Below are 8,909 nucleotides of genomic sequence, written 5' to 3'. Positions count from 1 at the left end.
GAGGAATCAAAAAGCAGATTATTTTGAAAATGACTACCTGCAACACCCATTTGTGTGTTATCTGTTGAGTGTCTGCTTCCCTACCCTCTCAGCCCCCATCTTAAGCTCTGTATCCAGAGGCAGATACTTACTGTGTCAGCTACAATAGTGAGGGTTCAATAAACATAAGTGGAAGATCTGAGCAATGTTTTTGTTTAGATTTAACACACTGGGGAGTGAGGATGTTGGAATAAATTCATTCAAATTATCCAAGTGTTTATTGAACCTTTGGATTCTTACTATTTGAGAGGCAAAGAGACCAAGAGAAAAACTCTCATCCAGTGATTCACTTCCCAAATGCCAGTACTGGTCTGTGCTAGGTGGAAGCTGGATCCAGGAACTCAGTCTTGGTCTCCCACATGGATGGCAGCGATTCAACTTCGTAAGCCATCTGCTGCTGCCTCCCAAGGTGTGCATTAGCAGGAAGCGGGATTCAGGAGCTAGAGACAGGACTTGAATTCTGATACAGCACACAAGCATCTTAGTCTTACCACTAGACCAAATGCCCACCTCTGAACTTTTGTATCCTAACTGAAACTGTGAGCTTGTCCTATCAGCACCTGGGGCTCAGTGCTGTGACTGCTGCGTCTGCTATGTGACAGCCTGGTCTCCCCTCTCACAGCAGACAGACAAGTATTCTTGCCTTGCCTTGATCATTTCTGCTGACTGATGTACATCCTCAGACACTCCTCCATCCTATACACTTCAACTTTTTTTTTTAAAGATTTATTTGAAAGAGTTAGGAGAGACAGAGATATCTTCAATGCACAGGTTCACCCCCCCAGATGGCTGTGATGCCAATGCTGGGCCAGTCTGGAGCCGGGAGCTCCATCAGGTCTCCCACCTGGGTGCAGGGGCCCAAGGAATTGAGCCACTTTCTCCTGTTCCCCAGGTGTATTAGCAGAGAGCTGGACCAGAAGCACAGCAGCTGGGACTCAAACCGGCACCCATTTGAGATGCTAGCACAGCAGACCATGGCCTAATTCACTACAGCACAGGACCAACCCCTCCACTTTTTTTTTTTTTTTTAAGATTTATTTATTTGAAAGAGATTTTCCATCCACTGGCTCACCCTACAGATGGCCACAATGGCTAGGGTTGGGCCACCCAGAACCAGGCTTTGGCCTGGCTCAGCCCTGGGTGTTGCAACCATTTGAAGAGTGAACCAATGGAAGATACTCTGCCTCTCCGTAACTCTGCATTTCAAACCTTTTGAAAAAAATCTGCCTTTGGCTTCTGACTCCAGCTTCCTGCTAACACAGATCTGGGGAGGCAACAGTGATCAGGATCTCTGCCACCCACGTGAGAGACCTGGGCTGAATTCCCAGCTCCTGCCTTTGGAGTCATTTGAGGACTGAAAGAGGAGACAAGGAGCTCTGCCTGTATCACTTTCCCTGTCTCTGTGCCTCTCATATTTAAAAAAAAAAGTTGGGGCCCCAGTTACAGAGTAATTCAGTTGGCTTGCAGTATAGTCTGGTTGGTTCTACCATCTGAGTATCTAGTTATGTGTGTGTAGATTCTATTGAAAAATAATAAATATCAGGGCCAGCTGTGTGACCTGGTGGGTAAAGCTCCACCTGCAGTGCCAGCATCACACTTGTTCAAGTCCCAGCTGCTCCACTTCTGATCTAGCTCTCTGCTGTGGCCTGGGAAAGCAGTGGAAGATGGCCCAGGTCCTCGGGGTCCTGCACCCACATGGGAGACCTGGGAGAAGCTCCTGGCTCCTGGCTTAGGATCAGCCCAGCTCTGGCCATTGCAGCCACTTGGAGAGAACCAGCAGATGGAAGACTGCTCTCTCTTTCTCTGCCTCTTTGTAACTCTGCTTTTCAATTGAATAAATAAGTCTTTAACAATAAAAGACATGACAAAGATAATAAATATACAGAAAAGTGCACATCTCCTTGGTATATTTCTCAGAGTCCAGCAGATTGTACTGTGCAGCCATGCGGAGAAGCAAGCTTAAGGCAAAACTGCAGAACAACGGACACCTGTGGTCAGGGCGTTTCCGGTTTCCTCCCTGCGTGCCACAGAGCTCTCCCGGATCCCCCAGCAGGCCGCATCCCCTGTGTCCCTCTCCTCCCGCAGACTTCGGAATGCTGCTCCTGCTTCAAGAACCCCCGGCGCACTGGCCGGAGCTCCAGGCAGGTCTGTGGCGCTTGATGAGGCCAGCTGAAGGCGGCTCAGGAAGAGGGACCACAGACCCCGGAAGACAGGCAGGCGGTGATCTCAGGGGGAGGAGGGCCTGGTGGTGTGCGAGCCCCCCGCCCCCAACACACACACATGCTGCGCGTCGCCGTCCCCAGCTGGGAATCCTCTCACTAGACTTCCCCTCGCCTCCTCTTCGCCACCCCGTAATAAAATGTATCTGCTCTGAGTCTCAATTCCATGGGAAATTCCCAACTAGGGGGCTAATAAAATTAATCCATTCTATGGCCCCCTACCAGGAAATACCTGCATTTATCAGAAATTCCCAATCCACTTTCAGCTTATTGTGAGCAAGGAAAGGGGGGTCTTCTGAGTCTGGGACGCCTCTCACCAGCCATCCGGTCACACTAGGTCCACTTCCTCAGACACATTAGGGCCCAGCGGGGAGCACCTGCATTTCCGGAGCTCCCACGTAAGGAGGGGAAGAGCTGGTCGAAAGGGGCTTCAGTGCTAACTCCTTGGCGCCCTCTGCAGGCATGGAGGAGCACTTACAAATCAAGGTTGGCATTCCTAGCAGGGAAATACTGGCTCCCGTTCCTCTCCCTGAACCTGACTTTAAAGAGCTCTTCCAAGACCCCGCTGTCTTGTATGCGAAGCCATCTGGTGTATGCCTCTGGATATGGGATGACTATATGATGACTATATGCCGTCCTTTCCCCAGATCGCTCTTCCTAAAGCCGACCTTGACCCTGGGACGCTCTCACCCTGCTGTTCTCCCTCCCACAAGCACCCACCCCCAAATACCCGCTGTTAATTGACAAAGTCCAACTGGGTTTCCACCACCAGTGTGACTTGAGCAGTCAGAGAGGTCACAGTAACAGCCAGGATGGCTAAGGTTCGTTAAGCACCTGCCTCGCAGGAAACAGGGCTAAGGACCTGGAAGGCACTGGGCCCTTGCAGCCGTCTAGTGAGGTAAAATCTGTTCTCATTGTACGGGTTCAAAACCTGAGCATCAGAACAGTGCAGTAGCCTGTCCCAAACCACACATGTAAGAAACAGCGGAGGGGCCAGCGCCGTGGCTCACTTGGTTAATCCTCCGCCTGAGGCGCTGAGTTCTAGTCCCGGTTGCTCCTCTTCCAGTCCAGCTCTCTGCTGTGGCCCGGGAGGGCAGTGGAGGATGGCCCAAGTGCTTGGGCCCCTGCACCCGCGTGGGAGACCGGGAGGAAGCTCCTGGCTCCTGGCTTCGGATTGGCGCAGCGCTGGCCATAGTGGCCATTTGGGGAGTGAACCAGTGGAAGGAAGACCTTTCTCTCTCTTTCTCTCTCTCTCTCTCTCTCTCTCTCTCTCTCTCTCTCTCTTACTCTACCTGTCAAAAAAGAAAAGAAAAGAAAGAGAAACAGCGGAGCACAGGTTAAAACCGGGGTTGGACGCCAAAGCCATTATTCTCGATCACTGTCTACTGCCCCGTTATGTTCCGTCAACCTCAGGGCAGAATTCTGTGCCACCATTGCTTCACGTGGATCATTCAAATCGCCACACAATAGTCCATGTAACTGATGGGCCATACCCTACATATTTGGTCTTTAAAAAAAAAAACTATTTGAGAAGCAGTTACAGAGAGAGAGAGAGAGAGAGAGAGAGAGGTCTTCCATCTGCTGGTTCACTCCCCAAATGGCCACAATAGCCAGAGCTGGGCAGATCCAAAGCTAGGAGCCAGGAACTTCATCCCAGTCTCCCACATGGATGCAGGGACCCAAGGACTTGGGCCATCCTCCACTGCTTTCTCAGGCCATTAGCAGGGAGCTGGATGGGAAGTGGAGCAGCCAGAACTGAAACTGTCAGCCATATGGGATGCTGGTGCTGCAGGCAGAGGCTTAACCGAGTACGCCACACACCAGAGATCTTTCATGCACTGGTGCACTCCCCGAAAGGCTGCAACAGCCAGGACTGGGCCAGGCCTATCTGGGCCTCCCACATAGATGGCAGAGACCAAGCATCTGGACCATCTTTTGCTGCCTTCTCAGGCACATGAGCAAGGAGCTGGATCAGAAGTGGAGCAGCCAGGAACCAGCACTCATCTGGGATGCCAGAGTCACAGACTGTGGCTTAGCCAGCTGTGCCAGAACGCCAGTCCAGTCAGAGATCTTTTCATTGTTCACATTTGGCTAGCCTGAACATCTCTGTGTTCAAATGTTTTTTCTCTGTTTTGAAATCTCCAGAAATAGGATTACAGTGTGTACATCTTAGGAATCTAGAGAGGGAAAGTAAAATTGCTTTCCAAAATAATCTTGTCATTAGTAATATATAGCTGTATGAATTTTACAAATTATATCATGTAATGGAATTGATAATTTTTACTTCAAATGTACAAAAATATACAGAAGGAACAGAACAATGAACACATCACCTACAATTCAATTGTTAGCATTTGGCTAGTTTCTTTCAGTCTGTAATGTTTTCTTTTGTGCTGAACCACTTGTAAGTAAATTTTAGACTTCATGACACTTGCTGCTGTGTATACTTCATCACATAAATCCCAATCTTGGGATTCGCCATTGATGTACGAACAATGCGTAGTGCACCACCTATTTTCACATTTCCCTGATTGTCCTAAGTGTGACTTTATAATTTTTTTCTGTCCCACTTCCAACTATGGATTAGGCATTGCATTGGGTTGGGGTGACCTTCCCATATTCTTTCATCTAGAATCATCCCCTAGCTCTTTCTTTCATGACGTTGACAGCTCAGCAGGTCAGAGCAGTTGTCTTGTACAGCATCCTCTTATCTGGATTTACGTAGTTCTTTCTTGGTGATTGGATTCAAGTTAGATATGTTTAGCAAGGTTGCTACATAAGTAATTACTGAGTGCTTCCTCTTGCTTCATATTAGCAAGCATATGTTGTCAACTCATCTTGTTATACGTAATGATCACCATAATTGTACCCACAGGCCTGTACCCTGTAAGATGCCTTTTCTCCTTGCAATTTTTTTAAGATTTATTTATCTATTTGAAAGACAGAGTTACAGAGTGGCAGAAACAGAGGCAGAGAGAGGTCTTCCATCTGCTGGTTCACTCCCCAAATGGCTTCAATGGCCAGAGCTGGGCCAATATGCATCCAGGAGCTTCTTCTGAGTCTCCCACTTGGGTGCAGGGGCCCAAGCACTTGGGTCATCTTTTGTTGCTTTCCCAAGCATTAGCAAGGAGCTGTATAGGAAGTAGAGCAGCCAGGACTGGAACTGGCGCCCATGTCGGGTGCCAGCACTGAGGCAACAGCAGCATCCCTTCTCTTTGTAAATTCTTGTTTTCAGTTTGGTGGTGCTGTGGACTGTGACTGTCGTGTTCCTAGCATCCACAGATAATTGTTCTAGCATCCATAGATAATTGTAGTAGTTAACCGTAGTTCTAGCATCCGTAGATAATTGTTGCCTAAATGAATAATTGCACAGGTGATGACAAAATAGGGCTTAAAAATTCTATTGTTCCTTCTATATATGTTAGATTTCCTCTTCTGGAAAAAATTTCCCTGACCATCCCCCTCTTTTAGTACCACAAGAGCTCAACAGCTCGTTTTACACTGTTTTCATGGTTTTGAATGCTCAAATTGTCCACAACTTGGCCAGTTGGATGCTAAGCTGGTTCCTGTGTTCTACCACTCTGAGGGGGAAAAAAATGCTTTCTGGCACAGAAAGAAGCCAAGTTTTCTTATGCTTTCCCTGACCAGACTTAAAAGCAGCAATTTCCATAAGGTTTTGTTTTGTTTCAGAGAGAATGGTATTTAGAAGCCAAAAATCAAATGTTAGGTGTGCTGACTTAACTGGTGTATCATTGCTTCTGAGAGATATTTGCATCCTCTAAGTCTTGGGTTTGATATCTTAGATCTTAGTCATAATGAATTTCTGGAGCCCAGATAGCTGTGCCACAGTAACCCATGATACCCACCAGTTCTCCTTAAGCCATTCATTGATGTTCTTATTCTTTGCTGAGGAAAGTGGATATTTGTTCAATATTTTGTAAAGAGTGAGGGAAATCATCTTTACAAGGATTTGCTATTTTTACTCATTTATGCAATTGAAACTTGTCACCACTCAACTTAAGTGTCATCTTCTCGGTAAACCTTCCCTGATCACCCTATTGAAACTACAGTGCAAGGCTAGCATTCTGGCACAGCAGGCTTTAAACCACAGCCTGTGACACTGGCTTCCCATGTGAGCATTGGTTGGTGTCCTGGCTGCTCCTGCTAATGTGCCTGGAAAAGCAGTGGAAGATGGCCCAAGTGCTTGGGCCCCTGCACCCATGTGGGAGACCCAGAAGAAGCTCCAGGAGGCTTTGGCCTGGCCCAGTCCTGGCCATTGCAGCCATTTTAGAAATGAACCAGTGGATGGAAAATATCTCTCTCTCTCTCTGTCTGTCTCTCTCTGTCTCTCTGTCTCTCTCTCTCTCTCTCTCTCTCTCTCTCTCTCCTTCCCTCCCTCCCTCCCTCCCTACTTCTCTCTCCATGTCTCTGTAACTCTGCCTTCAAATAAATGAATTCAAAAATAAAACTGCAATGCCTCACGATGACCCTCCCTATCACCCACACCTGCTTTACTTTCTCAGCAGTATTAGCTAACAAGCCACTGACTCACTGACTTATTTTGCATGTTCTTTGCTTATTCATTACAGAATAGAAAACCCCCGAAAGTCAGAGATTTGTGGCCCTTTTGTCCATTACTGCTCCCTTCGCTCCAACAACAGTGCCTAACACATAGCAGATACTCAGTAAAAATCCTTAATAAATGGAATAAGCCCAAATAAAAAGATAAGCAAATAAATCTCCTGCTTTATAAAAACCAGGAAGGTGCCCCCAGGGCCTGGAGCAGAGCACATTAGGGAAGCCAGATGAGTTTACATGAGGGAAGCCATGGGAACATTCCCTGGCAGGGAAGAAGCTGTGAGGAGCTGGAACCTGTGACCCCTGGGGAAGGCAAGGTCGTCAAAGCAGCAAGGGTCCCAGAAAGGGCAAATACTGGAGGGCTTCTCATTAAGGGATTCGATTTGAGAGGCTGAGCATTTGGTAGACCTGCCAAGAACTTCATTTCCTCAGGACCCATCTGTAAGCCCTGCAGCTCTGTCTTCTCTTCTTTGTAAAAGATTTATTACTGGGGCTGGCACTGGGGCACAGCGGGTGAATGCCCTGGCCTGAAGCGCTGGCATCCCATATGGGTGCCGGTTCTAGTCCTGGCTGCTCCTCTTCTGATCCAGCTCTCTGCAATAGTCTGGGAAAGCAGTGGAAGATGGCCCAAGTCCTTGGGCCCCTGCGCCCATGTGAGAGACCCAGAGGAGGCTCCTGGCTCCTGGCTTTGGATTGTCTCAGCTCCAGCTGTTGCAGCCAATTGGGGAGTGAACCATCGGATGGAAGACCTCTCTCTGCCTCTTCTCTCTCTCTCTCTCTCTCTCTCTGTGTAACTCTGACTTTAAAATAAACAAATAAATAAGTCTTTTTTAAAAAAAAGATGTATTATTTGGGGGCTTACTACACTGTGACGTAGTAGACTAAGCCACTGCCTGTAGCAGTGGCATTCCATATGGGCGCCAGTTCAAGTCTCAGCTGCTCCACTTCTGATCCAGCTCTGCTAATGCACCTGGAAAGCAGCAGAAGATGGCTCAAGTGCTTGGGCCACTGCACCAGCATGGAAGACCCAGAGGAAGCTCCTGGCTCCTGGCTCCTGGCTCCTGGCTCCTGGCTCCTGGCTCCTGGCTTCAGCCTGGCCCAGGCCTCACCACTGTGGCCATTTGGGGGAGTGAACCAGCAGATGCAAGATCTCATTCTCTCTCTCTCCCTGTATCTCTCTCTTTCTCTCTCTCTCTTTCTCTCTCTATAATTCTGACTTTCGAATAAATAAATAAATAATCTTGAAAAAAATTATTATTTGAAAGGTAGAGTTAGAGAGAGGCCAAGCAGAAGCCAGGATCCAGGTATTTCTTCCCAGTCTCCCACTTGGGTGCAGTGGCCCTAACACTTGGACCTTCTTCTGCTACTTTCCCAGTTGCAATAGAAGGGAGCTGGATCTGAAGTGCAGCAGCAGCTAGGACTTGAACCAGTCCCCATATGGCAGGTCATAGGCAGCAGTTTAATCCTCTGTGCTACAACACCAACCTCTTTCTGTAGTTCTTAGGGAACTGAAATCCTCAGGAGCCTCAGCCATCACAGACAGTGAGCATCCCCCTGCCCAGGGATCCTGATGCTCTCCTCTCCCCTACTCTGACCTCACATCTTGTCTGTTCCACATACTTCTTCACCACACAATGTTCTATGGTTTCCTCTGCTCCACAACAGCAGAGCCAAAGGCCTTCTTTCTAGGACTCTGCATTGAGGGAGATGGGGCTGGGGTCAGACACAGTCCCTCTGAGAGACTCCCCTGGAAGGGGGCGGTCACGAGACAGCAGTGCAGGGCTTGGGAGAGAACATCCAGCTATCTGTGCTTTGGAGGAAACCCCTGCTCTGAGTGAGTCAGTGACGAGAGCTAAGCAAACTTTAAAATCATACCCCACATAGGATGCTATGTACCTCTCGCCTCTGATGTGAGATGAATTTGTACCTTGAAAATATCTTACTATTAGCAGGGGGCCCAAATAGTATCATGAAAAGATAATTGCAAAATGTTCAAGCTTATGTAAATATTTGGAGGGAAAGACAGAGAAGTGGCATGGCAGGCCCACAGTACCCTTCCACCCCAGCTCCTGC

At 48.2% G+C, this 8,909-nt stretch overlaps 1 long non-coding RNA gene across 1 annotated transcript in view; it reads right to left on the bottom strand.

Annotated features, from left to right (window-relative positions):
• Positions 1-2,605, bottom strand: part of LOC103345540 (uncharacterized) — a 31,718-nt gene extending 29,113 nt beyond the window's left edge. Inside the window, exon 1 of the long non-coding RNA XR_016237029.1 lies at positions 2,491-2,605. This is a non-coding gene — a long non-coding RNA (uncharacterized LOC103345540). The remainder of the gene's footprint in view (positions 1-2,490) is intronic.
• Positions 2,606-8,909: the final 6,304 nt, after the last annotated feature.

The sequence above is a fragment of the Oryctolagus cuniculus genome, chromosome 7, assembly GCF_051225735.1.
Source record: "Oryctolagus cuniculus isolate XC-2025 breed Fujian yellow rabbit chromosome 7, ASM5122573v1, whole genome shotgun sequence".
In the NCBI taxonomy this organism is placed as follows: domain Eukaryota; kingdom Metazoa; phylum Chordata; class Mammalia; order Lagomorpha; family Leporidae; genus Oryctolagus; species Oryctolagus cuniculus.
The sequence above is the reverse complement of the archived record's forward strand: the minus strand, read 5'-3'. Positions and strand labels throughout refer to the sequence as shown.